This window comes from Gavialis gangeticus, unplaced genomic scaffold (genome assembly GCF_001723915.1).
Source record: "Gavialis gangeticus isolate Ggan-Ray unplaced genomic scaffold, GavGan_comp1, whole genome shotgun sequence".
Classification (NCBI taxonomy): Eukaryota; Metazoa; Chordata; order Crocodylia; family Gavialidae; genus Gavialis; species Gavialis gangeticus.
The window spans coordinates 16,516,589-16,534,684 of record NW_017728994.1 but is presented as its reverse complement, the minus strand read 5'-3'; the positions used below and the strand labels follow the sequence as shown (position 1 = coordinate 16,534,684).

The 18,096-nt window shown below is 39.7% G+C and overlaps 1 protein-coding gene across 11 annotated transcripts in view; it reads left to right on the top strand.

Annotated features, from left to right (window-relative positions):
* ZMIZ1 (zinc finger MIZ-type containing 1) overlaps window positions 1–18,096 on the top strand; it is a 607,902-nt gene that overhangs the window by 426,340 nt on the left and 163,466 nt on the right. The gene's annotated exons all lie outside the window — the stretch shown is intronic.

Sequence of the window (18,096 nt, the reverse complement as noted above, 5' to 3'; positions counted from 1 at the left end):
GCTGCGAGCGGCTGCAGCATGGAGTGCTGGCCATGGGGTGGGCAAGGGGCTGCCTTTCCCCTGCGCTCAGCACCAGCTGGCAAGCAGGGGGTTGGGGCTGCTCACTGCCCCCCGCCAGTACCGCGGGGCTGGGGGGACACTGGGAATGAGCAGGTGCGGGAATAGGTCCCACACCTGTGTCCCAGGGCCAGCACCAGTGCCAGCAGAGCCCAGAGCAGGGTGATAGGGGTACAGGGTCCCAACTGGCAGGGGCTCTATGGAGTCGGGCCAGCTCCCCTGTCTCCCTGCTGGTGCAGCCCAGCCCAGCTCCACAGACCCCTGCCAGCCTGCGCCTTGCTCTGGGCGCCACCGGTCCTGGCCCTGGGACATTGATCCCAAGATGGTGACCAGGGGGCAGGGCACCTGTTAAGGGGCAGGGCTACCCATGCGGCCCTTAACAGCTTGCCACAACTTGGTGAGGAACCCTCTGCCCAAAATAATTGCCCACCCCTGGGCTAACAGAATGCATGTTTCCTAGCATGGGTGAATTCATGATGGGGGCGTGACTCCAGAACCTCAAGGGTGAATGCCACTGCCACCCTCTGCTTTACCTGTCACCAAATTTGGAGGCAGATGAGGGAGCACGGGGGCAAGTGGCAGCCATGGTCACACCCTGAGTTTTGAAGCCATGCTGATTATACAGTGTGAATAAAGAGCTCGCGGTGCATGTACCACACAGCTGTAGAGAAGTGTAACCACACTCTCCTAAATCTGCCCCTGTTGCCTAGGTTTAGTTATCCTCATGTTAGTTACCCCATGTTAGCTGACATGAGGTATGAGTACATCCTTGTCTTACGAACACACAGCCTGTTAAATTAAGCTTGGGGAAAACATCTGCACCAGATCCTTTTAAGGTTTCTCCACTAGTAGCACTGTTCCCCTTGGCTAACTTTCCCTAGCTTCCTGTTGCATGTTCTTGGCCTTAGTTCTTCAGGCTTGGAGCTGGCAGTTCCTCACAGCAGCAGTTCCCTTTTCTGCCTGCTCTGTGTTGCTGAGACCACTTTTGAGGGAGGCTGTGTATCATGAAAAGCATGAAGAAGTTGCTGTCGCCTTTAAACAGTACTACTAATTGAATATGTCTGTACCGCTTGCCTCTGTTCTGTGCTGTTTATACCTGCGCTAATGTTTGTGTTTTCCTTAACTGCTGCTACATCTGGGCCATTGCTTCAGCAGGAGGTCAAATGCAGCATTTCCCACCCTGAAGACAGAAGACAAAGCCTTTAAAAATATATGTGTCTCTTTTCATGACAGTTGCTCCCCAAACGTACCATGGTAAATTCCATTGACTTGTTTTGACACCTATAGGAAATGGCACAGCAGGTTAGCTGCATGCTCATTTGCTTCTGAGCTACAGCAACCTGACTTCATCCGGGTGTCCCTGTGTATGTGGCTGTCTTTCTCTCATAAATGCCTGTCCCATCGAGGCACTCAGAGTTCTCTTAGCACAGTACTTACTGGGGCCCCTAGAGGCTCCAGGATTTACATGAAACCTCTTTGGAGCTTGAACTTTGCTCCTTTTGCCCTTCCTATGTAGTATTTTGAGTTGTTTAGTATTCTTGTTTTAAGGCCTGTTAGTTAAGCAAAACAAGGTTCACAGATCAGTGAATTTATTTTTAAAAAGGAAGTCAGGAAGGGAATAATTTTCAACGTCTAAATATTTTTCATAAATACTTTAACAAGCTGCAGAACTTTTTGTTGTTCCCAGAGCAGCTTTTGCTTTTGTCAGGAGGCCAAGTTGGGGCCAGACAAGGGGACGACAGGATGAGATCATACAGGGAGCTTTGTCCGAGAAAGACAGTGTTTGATATCTCTGCCCAGAAAAAGAGGGCTGGGGGTGGGGAGGATGGTGAAGGCAGGATTGTGTAGAGAAAGTATCGTAGTCACTGAGAAACTGCAGCAAATGAATCCCATGATAGTCTGGATGGGCAAGTATGTGTTATACATTTGATAAAGTACCCCTTTCTCTCTGATATAGTATTGTAATTGGCCTATTTTCAGCCACCATTGGACCTGTTTGGCTTCCCTTTGTATTGCAGTTGAACAATAATACTACCTAATTTTTTTAATTAATGGCTTTATTAAATGAAGTATGAAAATGAAACTTTATATCATTAGGATATTGTATATTAAGATGTGTCTGGTTTTGGGGCATCCTGTTAATACTTTAATGGCTTATCATACAGTAATTAGGCTGTGTTTTTACTAGGCTTTATATCAAAGTTATCAGTACAAAGGGCTCTGGTTACCAAAAGGCACTTAACTGCAACATAAATTGGTTAAGTCACATGTTAAGATAAAGCCTTGACATGATACTAGAGGCTAAGGGAGTGTCTTGACTAGGATAAAAGTTCTTCTTTACAACAGAAAAACATTTTAAAACTCCAAGCCCAATTCAGGACAGGCCAAACAGTATTTTACCAGCTCTTGACTCTCCACCTCAGCTTAATCAAGTAAGCCTTTGCTAGCTTAGTTATATGGTAAGTTAGAAGATAACATTGCTTATGTTTGTTGGAATAAGAGTAGTATTTGCCTTTAGATGTCCCCCCCCCCATGATAGGCTTGTATCTCAAGACAGTAAACTGGGACTTGGGAGCTCTCCATAGACTCGTGGTGGGCCCTTGGACAAATCTTTCTGTATGTCATTTCTCCATCTGTGAATTTGGAATAAGTAACACTCCCTTTCTATCTCCTGTTGTCCATCTGGTCATAGCGAGGCCTTGAGCTCACCTGGGACCCCTGAGTGCTGCTGTAATAGAGAAGATAATAATGAGTCTATCCTGGAGCCTGTACCTGAGAAACACAGCTTTGTTGCTCTTACGAATCTCTTTCCCAGAAATGATGATAGATTATGAAAGATTCACTGGTAGCAACATTGGGTTATGCATCCCTGCACCTTGCATTCCAAGGGGGAATTCAGCACATGAAATGACAATCAATGTTACTGCTGCCTAGTGAGGAACAGCTGAAATTTGTATCTGTGGTATGTGAGAGCCCAGCTGACGCAGACTATTGAAGGTGTACAGTGAATAAGCTTTTCCAGCCCTTCTTGGTCAGCTCAACTTCCTGTTGAGTTTAGCCTACTTCTGCACAGGCCTGGAACTTGCAACCTCTGGGTAGAGAAGATTTTAGCCACTTCGTATCACTGAAATGTGTTCATGACGGTTTTCTGTTTCTGGAGCTGTGGAGCTTTCGTGTTAGCAGCAGAATTATGCACAGACGGAATCCAGGGCTCGATCCAAGATGGGGTATAATGTTGCAGTCATACACCACCTTTGACTCCTGGTCTACCCAGAGTTTAAAAAACTACGCTCTGGCAGTGACAGCAGCATTTGTAGTTGGTCAGCTCTTAGGGAATCAATTGACTTTCTGGCTTATTGTAATCTACCTGATTCCCCCTAAACTCATTCCACAGGTTTAACAACCCTCTCTCCTTTTTAATCATCTTGATGTTCTAATCAAGCCAGCCTTTTTTCTGCATTTCTGCTGTCTTTTAGCTGTTCCTGGTAATGTAGCTTGTATTTCATAGCCCTGAAGATTGGTTTTAACTCTAGCTAAAAACATTTATTTAGATGTGGAAATAATTTTCAGTGAAGCATTACATGCACTGTGAAAATACTAAGGAAGGCTAGATTTTGTTTTATGAATCTGAAAGAAATGTGCATTTAATTCTAATGACTACAGGACTAATGAAACAACAGATTTTGATTATTTTTGTCTAGTTCATTGTGTTTCTTATACATAATATAGCAAATGAGTGCACATTCCAAGAAAGTTTTATTTGTTTTTGCTTTAATCTAAAACTGAATAATATAGCTCTCTAGGCCCCTATCATATTAGTAAAACTTCTAGTTTCTTTTTAAGCAGAGTAAAATGGGCATTGCATTATATCTAATAATACACCACACCATCTGCGCCTCCCTTTTCAAAATCCTAGATCCACCCTTGACAGAATCTAAGATTTATGCCTTATTACACCTGTGTGCCCTTTGGCAGAGGAGTGAAAGTCAAGGAATGGTACTGTGTTATAAGGTAAAATAAATTGGGTATGAAGAGACATAGTCAAATATTCCCTTCACCAGTGCAATATTTTCCTCTATAGTTTGTGTGTGTGTGTGTGTGTGTAATATATATATAGTGAAATTGACTACAGATTTGACCATTATTAAAAATGCTTCTTGAATGTTTTCTTCATATGCATTGTTTTTTCTCAGTTACTTTCAGGTTTAGTAATTCATATAAAGAAAATAAACACAGTGGGTTTCCTCTGTAGGTCTTCAGAGGAAACATACAATGTCCTTTTATTGAAAAAAAAAAATGTATTTCAATAGGTTGGTTTGAACCTCATAGGGTTATCTGCCTTGAGTGTTCCTTGAATTTTCTAATAAAGCTCTTTTGTATTTCTGGCACACTGAAGCATGCTAAATCATGGTATGTAGTAGTTATAGGTTGCTACTGCATTAACATTCCACTTACAAAAACAAATTAATTTTAAACATGGAGGATAAACATGACCTGCATTGATTGAGAGAGACTGACAGAATACACACATTCACAGGATCCGAAAACTAGAAATGAGGCCTGAGCCACAACCACACAGTCACAAACTTGGGTAGCTCTGAATTTGGCTTTTGTGCCTTCAACCAGTCTCTTCCCAAATGCTGAATGTGAACACTGAAAAAAAAATCTTTGAGTCCTGAATATGTGATCCTGTTCCTGTCTGGGATTTTGTCTCTGCATGCATTCTTGGATCAGTATGTCCTTATTAAAAGCAAATCACTGTAGTGTTAATCATAGCTCTTTCTCTGACCTATTGGTCTGCCTTGAGCAATCTTCTTAACTCTTAAATTTGTAGCACCCAAATTATTTAAATTAAGGAGACTAGCTTTTCAATTTATTTTGGTCACTTTTGTGACAAATAAGGACACAGCAGGAGTGAGTTAATCAAATAATCATTTCACAATGATTTTAGGGCTTTGAGTTACAACCAGGTTCACCAAGCACTGGTTTCATGATCACAGCCTGGTGGTAGAAGTAAACCTTCTAAAACAATCTCTTGCAGTGCACGGAAAATAAATGTCTTAAGTCAATTTTGTTTATTTTCAGGTCACATTGAACACAGAACCTCTGCGTACGTAAGGGTGTTCACTTCTCATATGATGGTGTCCCCTACTATAGTCTAGCCAGCAACAAATTGTACTGATCTTATTCATCCTATAAAGTCTTTCCATCACAGGAAAAACAAATCATATTAATGTGCTCACTATATAAGGGATTTCATTAAGACAAAGACTCATAGAGGCATCTAGGTTCTAAGCATGAAAAGTGATTTATTGCTGATCTGACCTAGCAGCTTTGAAATACCAGACAGTAATGTGAAAAAGAAGGGTTTTGTTTAAAAACTGATGGCATTTCTTTTAATATTGCATTCAAATTTGTATATTTCAAATGACTAGCCATAATTGCAAGAGCCATGAATTGACCAAGGTAAAAGCAACAAACAGTAAGTTGTGAGGTTTTTTACGCCTCTTCAGGAAAAAAAAAATACTTTGAAGAGAATTATTACTGTAAAAGTAGGGTTAAAAGCAGCTTTTTCACACTTTGAGTCACCCACAAAAGGTTAAAGGGTGACTTTAACAGTGTATGTTTTGTTGTGTTATTTAAATCATTCTCGGCCTCTTGAAGGCTCAGATCAAATGTATATCTATAAGAACAATCATGAGAAGTGAGACAGTCTGGGATGAGCATTGTCACAGCCCAAAAGGAAGAGGAATATTCCTGGTTCAACAATGGAACAAATTTCACATCACTTAGATCCTTCCCAGCAACAGTTTCATTGCTGTAATAATATAAATATTTTTACTGAAGAAAGCGCAGGTGCCTTGTAAGACCTAAACACACTAAAGATTTTTACAGGTGTCATTTATGTAGGTTTCGTACAAGGATGTAATTTATGCTATGCACATTTTGTAAAAGTGCCATGTGTGTACTCTGAGCAGAATCAACTCCTCCAGTGAAGCAGCATCTATTGTTTACTGGTGAGTCAATGGACTTCCCATTAAAACAGCTGTCCATGCAGGCTCCATGAAGGGACTGGCTGTTCTGTGATGCATCAGCTTTTTTCTTCTGCCTTGATTCCTGTATAAGCACCCTGCTCCTTTGCAGAGTTCTCTCCCTTACATGACTAGAACCTCTGATGGAGAATGTGGAAGAGCTCGTGTAAGATGCTTGACAGCTTTGATTAGATGATGAGTAAGGAAACATAAAAGATGGTACATTATAAAAAAAACAGTAAGGAAATCCCAACAGCCAGAGCTGTCTTGACAGTTTCCGATGACACAGCCTTCCTTGATTCTCTGAGCTCCACAAACTGCCAGCCTTTGCTTGTTAAAGGCTACATTGTATGGCTCTCATTTCATCTTGATCTGGTAGAATTCATATCTTAGTGTTTTCACTGACAAGTGTACATGTTTATAGAGTTTGAGATTACTCAGAGCAAGGAGTGATCTGTTTTCCCTGGAAAATGGAGAAAAAACTCAAGCATTAAACATAAAGGAATGGGGGAAGAGAGAATGGGAAATATGTTGACCATGTTTAGGTAACCAGAGCTCATTAATTAGTGGAATTCTGTTAAGTGTCCTAATTTATGGAACAATGACAAAGCAGTATGATTTATGTCTGCAACAAGATTCTTTACCTGTCTTCAAAATGCTGAGATGCACAAATGAATACCAATCTTTGTATAAGACAGAAGACTTTCTAGGGAACTGGTGAGTATTAGACAAAAAATCTGGTGTTTTGACATATTTGTATATGTATCTATTTTGTAAAACATGGTATTGTATAACTATTGTATAATTGTGAGAAAAAAATGTAAGCTTAGGAAGGCCTCTTGTGAATTACACATTATCCCATATAAGAAAATGCTTATTTGCATATTTATTAAATACTCTAAAACATTACTGTCATAGTTTATTTCCTGTAAGTATACATGTTTGTGTATATACAATTATTTATTACCTTCACCTTTTGATATGAAAAACAAGAATACTAAGTTGTCATGAGATCATGAGTATAGGACATGAAGAGATTGAAAATTATAATTATACTTAAGAAACCCAGACCTTACAAATTAAAGAACCTGTATCTCAGGTTTTATGTTGGCTAGTGATTTCTTTTAGAAAGTCAAGAATCTGTCATTTATTTTGGGATGAAGCCTCTAGTTCAAGGTGCAGACATCTGTGAAAAATTGTAACTTTACTCTTGTTCCTTTGTTAAGATGGAGCATTGTCTACCCTGCGCCTCAGTTTTGTAAGAAAAGATATTTTCCGTGGCAGCTGTTCACAAGTTTTTAATGTTCAAGGCAAGAGCAAAAAAGATAGATTAATGGGCAGAGTGCAGGTGACATAGTGAAAAGATAAATGTGATTTCATCAGGTCTGCAATTAATCGTGTGATTCTTGTTATGGAACACTTGGGTTGAAAAACAAACAGTATATTTATCCAGAATTACTAGTTAACTGAAGGCTAGGCCTAAGATAAGAATGTTAGCCAGCTTTACAACTTAAAAGTTTATATTAATTTGACCACTTAAAACCAGTTGCTTTGGCAGTCCATCTGCCATGTCCTTTTTTTTTTCTGTTTTTGTTGACCCAAAGTGCAAGCCTTCACATATATGGATGATTAGTTTATTGTTTGCTTAATATAGTCAGCTATCATTTTGATATAATATGAAGCTAGGCTTTTTTTAAACATCTTTCCAAAACTCTATTTATAAGAGGAATTCGGATACTCCCCAAGATCTTTTGTTTAAACTAAGGTTTGGGTCTGTCTGCCTATGTACATACTTGCCTGAACATAAATGTGAGTTATCAAGGTTTAAAATATTCTTTACTGAAGAAGATTAGGAAAACCGTGATTGAAATATTTCAAAGACCATCAGGGGATTTAGTTGTATGTTGTCCCTTAAAATTAATAGAAGATAATGGTTAAGTTGCCTAAAGGAAAGTGTCTATGGCTAGGGACAGAAATTATACATAAACTGGTATAAATGATAAGAAACTGGTTCATCTCTGTAACACAACAGAAGTTCAGTGCACATAAACTGCTTTCAAAGTGACTAAAACCAATTTTGAGATAAACGTGGATGGACATGGTATCAGACTTAACCAATTTACGTTGAATCAGTTTATTGAACTTCTGTCTCAGATCCCCTCCAGATTCAAGTTAATTCACAGTCTCCCAGCACCCCTGGATGCTTTGCATCTCCCCTGCTAACCCCCTCCTTTTGCAGGGTGGGCAGGCTGGTCTTGGCCCAAGTTGTCTAGTGTAGCTGAGCAGGGAGGCATGCTCTAGCACCCCCTGGCTTCTGGCCTGAGCCACTAAAGGCACGTGGCTGCATTTCTGGAATCAAAAGTGAGTGTCTGTTCACTTGCTTATCGGTTCAATCTGTGCAGCTTAGATTAACCTGTGAAGATAAAATTGATTCAGCCTCAGGCTTCTTGACTGTCTGTACTTAGCTTATGCGTATGTCTCCCTCTTCCCACAGAGGGCACAACTAACATTTGCTTCTGCAAAACAGTCACACTGTTAGCACCGTGGCCCTGATGTAGCACAGTAGTTGAACATGTGCCTAGCTTTAAACATGGGAGTTTATGCTAATGTGTAAGCAGTGTCTTGCCAAAGTGTGGTCCATGACACTAGTTACGAGCTTTCAAATTTCAGGAAATAATAAACAAAGAGGATGCTCATAGAGTTCTATGATTTAGAAGGGGAGAATATGAGGTACCATCATTTACTTGTATATCTGTAGCTTTCTTTTTCACACATTCACATGAAAATGTAAGCACCTAGAAGTTGCATCTTCTGATAAATAAACCTGATAAGTTTACTATTTTCCATCCTTTCCCCTTAGTCTGTATTCTTCCAAACCCACATTTAAATTGTGGCACTCCTATAGTTAGTAATGGTTGTTATATATTCTATCAACTGAAGCTTAAAAGGCCATAAACAGAAGAATAGGCTGACGTATCTGACTTAGAAGGCACATTTGAGATGCTATCTCTGTGCTGAATGCAATTGCATGGGTGCTCTAAAAGAAACCAGATTTTCCTCTGGAAGTGTTTAGCAGAGCAGACTGGTGAAAGTCTGGGCTTTGATGTTGCTGCATCACCCTGGTGCATGTGCTGTGGAGGCACCTAGCTGTCTTTCAACCTCTGGGGAGTTGTGTTGCTATTTCTGTCATGTGAGATGGTTGTTTATGTTCTGCATAATATTTGTACTGTTTGCTTTTTTAAATGAATTCTTTATTGTTATTATTACTCAGTTGTTAAAATATCTCTGATATACAACTCCAGAAATAACCTCATCCAGTTCAGCAAATCAGAGGCTTATGCCAAGGTGCTACATCAAAGAATGAATGAAATTAAAAAAGATAACCACATAAGTCCAGACTTAGCTTTTGTGCTTAGTTTCCATTGAAGGCTGTGGGTTTAGGGGCAGGCTCACAGATAGAACTTGCTTAGATAGAACTTGCTTAAATGTTGTCCTGAATCAGGGCCTAAGTGCTAATCCAGTTACTACAAACACCAGACACATGGCAGAGTAGTCTATGGTCCAATTATAATCAGGGAATTTCTGTTGAGTTGGGATAGGATATATTAATTCCATGTTTAACTTTAATTTTGAAGCAACATATTTTGGTAAGGTCTTTTGTTGTTCCAGTAAAAGATATTACCAAAGACATCTACATTTCTCATGCTACCTGGACTATCCTGACTACAACAGCACTAGCCTCCATCAGGTTTTAGGGATGTATTTTAGCTGACTGTTCCCTTGACAAATAATGCTAAGGGTAAAAATCTCTGAGTGAGGGTTCCTGAATTGATGTAAACAATACTATAAACATGTCAGACTGATTTCTGGAATTTTTAAAGCACTTTTCATCCTAATATCCAAGAATGCTGCCTGGCAAAGTCATGTCCTCAACTTTGTTTTCTGCAGGTCCTTTGCAAAATAAGTTACCTTGCCAGTCCACTGCAAAATTAGAATCAAGGACAGTGTGGAGGGGGATGGGGAATTATAGGTGAACAGCTCATCGTACATAAGATAATATTATGTGATTCAACTTTTTAAAATAAATAAGTAAGCTAGCATGTGTTCATCTTAGATTGTTAAGGGCCTAGGAAGATTTTTTCCCAAAGGGATGTAAAGGACGACATGATACTCCTACATAAATGCACACATGGGACTCCCAGGAAAGCTTCCTAAATGAGTTAAGGTTGATTGTGAGCTTTAAAGTATGTTCCCTGCCTAAATAACACTGTGAACTTGCCCTGATGTACTAGCAAGGGATTAATCAGGGAGGTATACTGCAAAAGATCAGATTTCTTCCACTTGGTAAAACTCATGCCATAGGGACTGACAGGCTGCACAGAAAGTTAATAAAGTTATCAACAGCAATTAATTCCAAAAGGAAAAGCAGGTAAGAGAACTAAATAAATCATTACTTCTACTTGTGCATGTCTTCTAATCCTTGCTTGCCGGTAGTTGCCTGAGCCTACAAGTTTAAATGTATAGTGCACCTTGGCTTCTTATGCGAGATGAATTGATGGAGGAAAAGTTTTCCATTAACTTCCTACTAAATATTTGTCCTTATTGCATCTGCTGTTACCTACATGCCATTTAGCAGCTGCATTTTCATTTTAAAGCTAAGTATACATTCCAAAAATGGGCATTTTGTATAGCATGATACCTAACATATTTTAGCTGTGCTACTGTAAAATCCTAGTGGAGACGAGACTGGGTTTTTCTGAGAGGTAAACAGTAAGTCAGAAGGTCATAGTTTTCATTCTACCTGCATATGGACATGCAGACAATTTACTAAATTTACTGAGGCAGCCATCTGTGTGCATACTCTTATCCCACAGTTATTAGAAGGTACACCTTGACAGCTTAGCCTGCAGGGAAAGAGAGATAAACTACTTGGGTTTACTTTCACATATCCCTGGACAGTGGTGGTGTTTGGAGCTGCATATAAAGGTTCAGTTTTCAGTAAAACTGTAAACTCTTTGCTAAACAAGCATACTAAAACATAACCATAATGTACCAGAGGCCCTTTGCTAGCCCAGACCCCATATAATTGTATGGCTTGCACTGCTTCTATCACTGGGTAAGAGTATACACATGGGCAGTTCTGGGGAGGGGATTGTGGGATGGTTAGCATGCATTTGTTACGCTGCTCTAACACAACAAAACAATTCCTTGCCTTTTGTGCAGTGAAGACAGTTTTGGTGTTTGCCAACTCTTGTAGTTTCATTGTAAGTCTCAACATTTTCAGTATTTTACTTACAGCTCCTATTTCTGCACTCAGGTGACGACATGACAATTTCATCTTTCAATTAAAAATAAAGTAAGTTGCAATCCCTTTAGGATTAGTGAGGAAAGCCTGGTCACAGGGCCTATGTCCAGATTTATTAACATTTGCATTTGATAGCTATGATTCTCACTGGAGATGGTAAAGGTGAATAGATACAAAATGACCACTTTGTGTCCTGTTAAGATCCTTCCTCTAGGAAAATTTAAAGAATTTTGATAGGATCCTTCCTCACCCTTGACTGTAAGGTCTTAGTCCCAAAACTAGGTTGCCTTAGTTCCTTGGTCTTTCAAACTGGCAACTGCTATAACTAGAACTCGGGTACTATTTTTCAGAGGTTTTAAGCAGTTTGTGCTCCTTTTGACTTCAGCTGGAGTTCTGGAAACTTAACACCTCTGAGAATGAGGTTCATAAAGTAAAAAGAAAAAAGAGATGATGATGAAATACCTGACTGTATTTTCATTTGTTTTGAAAAGCAAATAACATTTTTCCTGTGGCAACATTATTGCTGTGCTTAAACTGAGCGTGCAGAAGTCAAAGATAATGAATTAATTTAGATAGCCTTTCATCAATGGAAATTTGTTATATAACTTTATATAAATTACTGGATCCTTTCTACCTTTTTGACTTACACATTTGAGAGGTGATATTATACTCCTAAGTACTGACAATATGGATGTGTTACTCACCATGCCAAATAATATGGCTTAATATTACTCTAAATATAAGTATTGTGTATGTTTTGTACAAAATAGATCTTTATTATATTATGTAGGCCTAGTTTCTGCTTTGGGTGCACTCCTGAGTCATTGTCTCTTAATTTTTTAAAATATTTTTCTCTTTATAAAATGTAACTAAGATTTTTTTTTTTTACCGAATCCCCTCCACCAAATTGTAAAATGCATTTATCCCTTCAAAAGTCCTACTCTGTATTCTTCCTGCATTTAGATTTCTCGAACATAAATGTAATTTAAAATGATTATGTACTTTTTTTACTTTTAACAGTTGTAGAAGGACATTACATATAGATACTTGTAGAAGATCGAAGCCTTTGACAGACATTAAAACAGTGGTGCAGTTTTGGAATCAGGAGAATTTTATGCTTCTGCCAGATGTACATGGTAAAAGGCATAGGTCTGAACTCAGTAGTGCCCCTGCAGAGCTCCTCCCAGTCCCATCCTGTGGATTGGATCAGTGGTGGCTCTGCCCCAGCTCCAAGCCAATTCCTGGTCTGGGCCAGGGGCCAGGGCTGGCAGTCAGGGGCCAGAGCTAATTCTGGCAATCGCCTTTATGTGCAGCCCCAAACTCTCTCAGCCATGGAACAATCCCATGTCTGGTGGTCCTACATATTCAATTTATAGTACTGTGCAATTTATAGAACCACACTAAGGTTCCACATGTTTTGTAGAATATCTTTGTGATCGGTTTGCCATTTTATGGCACCAGAAATCAGCTGCACATGCAGCAGTGTTGCTGTTTATGGCATGATTGCCACCTTAATTGTTTCATAACTGTAATGTATGCCAGGGGCTTGATTGAGATCCACTGTATGCTGGATAGCCATTCTAAGGGCACGTCTTCACTGTAGAGTTAACGTGGATGTTGCTTATAACCCCATATCCCTCTACACCCAGGTACTTCTTCCCACAGTTCAGGCCTGCTTTCAGCCTGGATATGCTCATGTAGCTGGATGCGTGAGTCATACCTGGGTTTCATCACGCACTGGCTGTGATAACCTGCCAACTTGGCAGTGAAGATGACAGCTAAATCACTTATAGGTTGTCCTTTAGTTTCTTCAGATGCTTCGTCCTCCCATACCCTGTGCTCAGAAAGATGGACACTTTTTCCTACAGTTCACTGGAAAAGAGCTGATACAGTTACTTAGCTTACTGCAGTCTGAAGTACCCTGGCATATGTCCTGGGAAGTCTTATCAACACACAAGGTGTGAACACAGAATAACTTTGGTAAAATTACACCTAGAGTGCAGCTGCCTCCACCTCAGCTAGACAAACCTCTAGGCTAGGGTAACAGACATTCAAAAAGCTTGATCTTGAATTGATTCAATCTTTGCAGTTTAATCTAATCTGGCTAGGCTAAATCACTTTTTAACTGCACAGACATCCCAGAAATTCACGCACATGCCTGCAGTAGGTCAGGCTAGAAGCTAGGGGGCACTACAGCAGCCCTCCCTTCCCTTGTATAGCAGTGGGGGGGCAGGGCATAGCCAGGCCCCACAGGACACTATGATTAGACCAGCAGGAAGCTGATAACACTGTTTATCACCCCTAACTCAGTGTTCATTACCCCCTTAAGAAAACAACAAAGGAGCATTACCAGCTACCTGTTGATTCAGCACGGACCTTAGCCAGCATGTGGTCTGCTAGCTAATGCTGAGGTGTCTGTGAGGCACAGAGCAATGCCTGCTTAGCACAGAGTGGAGAGGGGAGGGGGGGAGTAGAAGCCAGGCAGATGGCTGCAGAAACTGCTGAGCTCCAGTGAGGCAGCAGAGGGGAGGGGCCAGCCCTGCTGTGGAGCAGAGAGCCCTGCCCAACCAGAGAACATGCTGGGATGCTGGGGGACTCTGATTTATCTTAAACCAGCAAGGGGTCTGGGACAGCCATTGCATAAACCAGTTTGACCCAAATCCATTAAATCTGATACTACATTCAACCAGGTTTATCTCAAACCGGTTTCAGCCATTTTAAAACTGGTTTATGTGCACTGAACTTCTGTTCTGTTACAGGTTTAAACAAGTTTCTGATCACTTAAACCGATTTATGTGTAATGTCTGTCCCTAGCCTTACTGTTTGGATCTGGCAACGAGTTAGCTGGATTAATTTTGTAGTGAAAGTTGAGAGTTAAAAGTATAAGTGAATTTAGCTGTTGAACCCCGCCTATCATGTTAAACTGTGATCTCAGAGAACTATCTTTTCTTTCTTTTTTTTGGGTGGGGAAGGAGAGGAAGAAAAGTGCAGTGTTGCAGGAAATACATGCTCTTCACTGCACACCCGCTGACCATAATTGTGCCCACTGTTTCTTTTCCTATATGGAGAATCTGAAACTTTTGAGATGAAGAAGTCTTCTTTGAGCTAACAATAGATTTTCTAGAGTAGCAACAGGAAGTTTGAGTCTCTTCCTTTGGAAATGATAGTAAGAGCTAGCTGTACTGCCATAGTAAAGTGTTTAATAATGGTTATTTTTCCACATCCCCCTTTTTCAGGTCAATGTGGCACATTCCAATTAGCTTTTGCTTCAAGACACACAAAGAATTTCTCATGTAGGGGCAGGGGTTAGCTTAACACACTCTAATGCTCAAACTTTGAACCATTTGCTTTACTCACATAGCCCCAATTTAAAACTGTGAGGATCCTGGATTGCCCCCCCAGCTCTGGAAGTGCAGCATTCTTCATGTTCTGCCACAAATGAAGTGAAACCCATAATCTGAGTACAGAACAGAAGTGATGAAAAAGTGTGGAACAGATGGCTTAAAAGCTGCCAAAGATGGATTTTTTGCTATTTTGCTTCTTGAAACTACTACATTATTTCCTCAGCTGGCTTTGAGTGGGTTAACATAACTCATCAGAGAAGAGAAAGCACTTGTTTCTCAGTGTTGGGTTGTTCAATATCAGCAATTATATTGTTTTAAATGATTTTTTTTAAAACCCTGTACATACCACATGTGATAGAAATTGACCAGTTCATGCATGATACCATAATGTTTCACATTACTCTCTATTTGTGAGCTTGATAACTGGTGATCAGTTGGCAATGACAAATTTCTAGGTAGACTGGTGGTCCCAAGGCAGATAATAAAACCATTATCATTAGGCATGCATTACCTGCTGTTCCAGAGCAAAAATGCCTTTATACAAGAGTTAAGACCAGGACTCTGGCAAGTGGTATGTAGTTATATTTTCCCAAATTAACCCATTCTTTTTTTATTTGCCCTTAAGTTTCTTTCTCTCTCTCTCTTTTCCTTCCTTCGTTCCTTGCTTCCCTCCTCCTTTGACTATCTATCAGATCAAAGAAATTTGTAATCATAAGCCAAGGCATGTCAGCTATGTAAGAGAGCGTATTCTAGCAAGAACACAACATACTTTCCTTCTTCCAATTTCTGCTGTGGGGTTGTTCCAGCATTTTGTAGACCACAAATCCCAAAGAAAAATTTTGGTGTTGCTCAGCAGCAATAGTTTACCAGTGCTATTTGCAGCATATTTACATAGTAGCTAACTACTTGCTGTCAGCAAGTGGATCAAAGACTTGGTTTCCCCTGTAGAATGTTTTAGTGTTCAGTTTTGTGGACTTTGAAGAGATTTACCATTAACTCATGATTTTTAGAAACTCAAGATTTTCTAGTAGTGACACCAAAAATCCAGTGTTGGCTATTCAGTTGGCTGGCTCCTACTTCAGTTTAAAGTTTTTAATGTTTAGTAATAGTGGTAATAATAATAACTATGTAAACTCAGATTGGTAATTTTTATGTATTCCAGGTAAAATAATATAATAAAATATGTAATGATATACACCACAACAAAGAGCCTGCATTCTTGCAGCTGTAACTGGAAGAGCAATTCTCAAGCAGGGTGCCATAAGATCCTTTCAAGGATGCCCTGGGTGTCATGCAATAGTACCACCATTAGGTGTGCAAACACTTTCACATGACTCACAATATAGGACTCCATGCAGTCAAAAACATTCTGACCTGTTGTTGGTTTCTGTTGAGTCCTTTCCAATAGAAAAAATGTTCTATTATTTTTCTGTAGTCAAGAAACAAGTGGAAGCTAAGAGCTAGTATTTTCCGAGGGGTTCCTTTTGTCTAATGGGGGTACTCTGAATTGAAAAAGGTTGAGGATCACTGAGCTAGAAACAAGGAAAGGAGTTCAGTACTATGGGGCTTTTTGTGGCTAAACAGTAAATGCTTTCCAGGACATTTAGAGCACTGAAAATGACGCTGCTCCTGGCTTTCTAGTGAAAAATGTTAAAATAGTATAGATCCTAAATCTGGAACCATTAAAACTGTGTTTTCGTGGTATACCTGAGAGCCAGTAGGCCTGAACTGTGTTTCAGCTTCTAAATATTTATTGTTTTACTTCGTTTCCTAAAAGGGCTGAGGCTACTGATACTAATTATTTTTTCTCTATTTTTCTTTTTCTGTCAAGGAGAGAGTTCTATGCATTGCAGTGTCTTCTGTTGGTCAGAGACTGGTTGCCATAATATGTAGCCAATCCAATTACTTTCTATCTCTTTTAACACCATTATGTCTCTCTGTCAAGGAGTGAAGGGGATTTTTCATGGTTCACTGTTGAAACTTCTGTTTTTGTTTATTTTGTTCATTCTCCTAAATACACCATCTAGGAAGTGACATAATTGCATACAATTTAATTTCCTTTAGGCTCTGTGTGGTCTTCATCCAGTTTCTCAGATGTTGGCTGCAGATGTTTAAAATTGCTTCCTCCCAATTAAACATCTGCAGTGAAGTGACAAAGCGTAGGGCCACATATGTCTGAAGGACCAATGTATGTGCAAATGATTTTGTTACTAGATAAAATGGAAACTTTTCCCTCTGCCTTAGCTCTTCTTTCACAGACAGTGAGAAATTGCTCTGTTATTGAACTCCACAGGGGGAGACTGAGTGGTGGTTTTAAGTACATTTTAAAAAGTAGGGTTTTAAGTACATTTTAAAAAGTAGGATCTTTTTTTTTTGATCTTTTGTAGTGGTTTGGTAGTGACATGCAACCCCCTCAGATATCTCTTATTTGACAAATGTCATTTGTTCTGATCCCAGCTTTACCTACACTTCACATAAATATGGCATTGCCTTCCACTTACTGGAGAGAATATCTAATATCTGAAATGAAGAATTGTGCAAGTGGTACTATAGGAAGAGTTACTTAGTTTAAATGGAAGGATCTTGCTGTGTTTAAGTTAAGTCAGTAAAGGCAGTATTGCCTTTATTCAGGTCTTTTTCACAAATAATATTTCCCATTTGGGCCATGGCAGGTTAAGAGGTTCTATGACCTGTATTTACTTTGTAACTTTTTAAAGCCATGGGTTTAGAGTGATTTATGTGCATGATACAATGGACCTGTTGTAGCAGATAGGAATGGATGTGGCAGTCCCATTTTTTGACAACTGAGGTCATAGTGGTCTTTAGTTGAGAGCGGCAAGGTGAGTGTATAGGAGGTGGGGATCATGTGAGTCTGGGTATGAATCAGAAGTGTTGCACTCTTCTGTCTGGATGGAGAGAGATGATGAGATTGGCAGCAAAAAAAACTGTTTGTGTAGTTTCCCTGAGAAGTTAAATAATGAGTGGTAATTGCCGGGGGGGGGAGGGGAGGGGAAGGGGTTAGGGGTAAGGATGGAAAATTAAAAGAGCTGTGTTCATGTGGAAATCATAGAAAAACTCTTAATTTTATCCTATGAGGGAAAAACTAATACCAAACCAAATAGAACAGAACATAAACTTTTGCAGTTGGAAATTCAGCAGCTTTTCAAATAAGAACTTGTCTGGTGGTGAATTAACTTGAATTAAAATGTGTGGCTTGTTTTTCATAGCAAGACATTGTGGTATCATGAGGTTTCTACTGATGACCTCTAGGAGGAACTGATTTAACAATGTCTTGTAGTTCAGGGACTATCCATTGGATTTGACAGTCTGTCTGTTGTGCTGTTGGAAATGCTGTCTT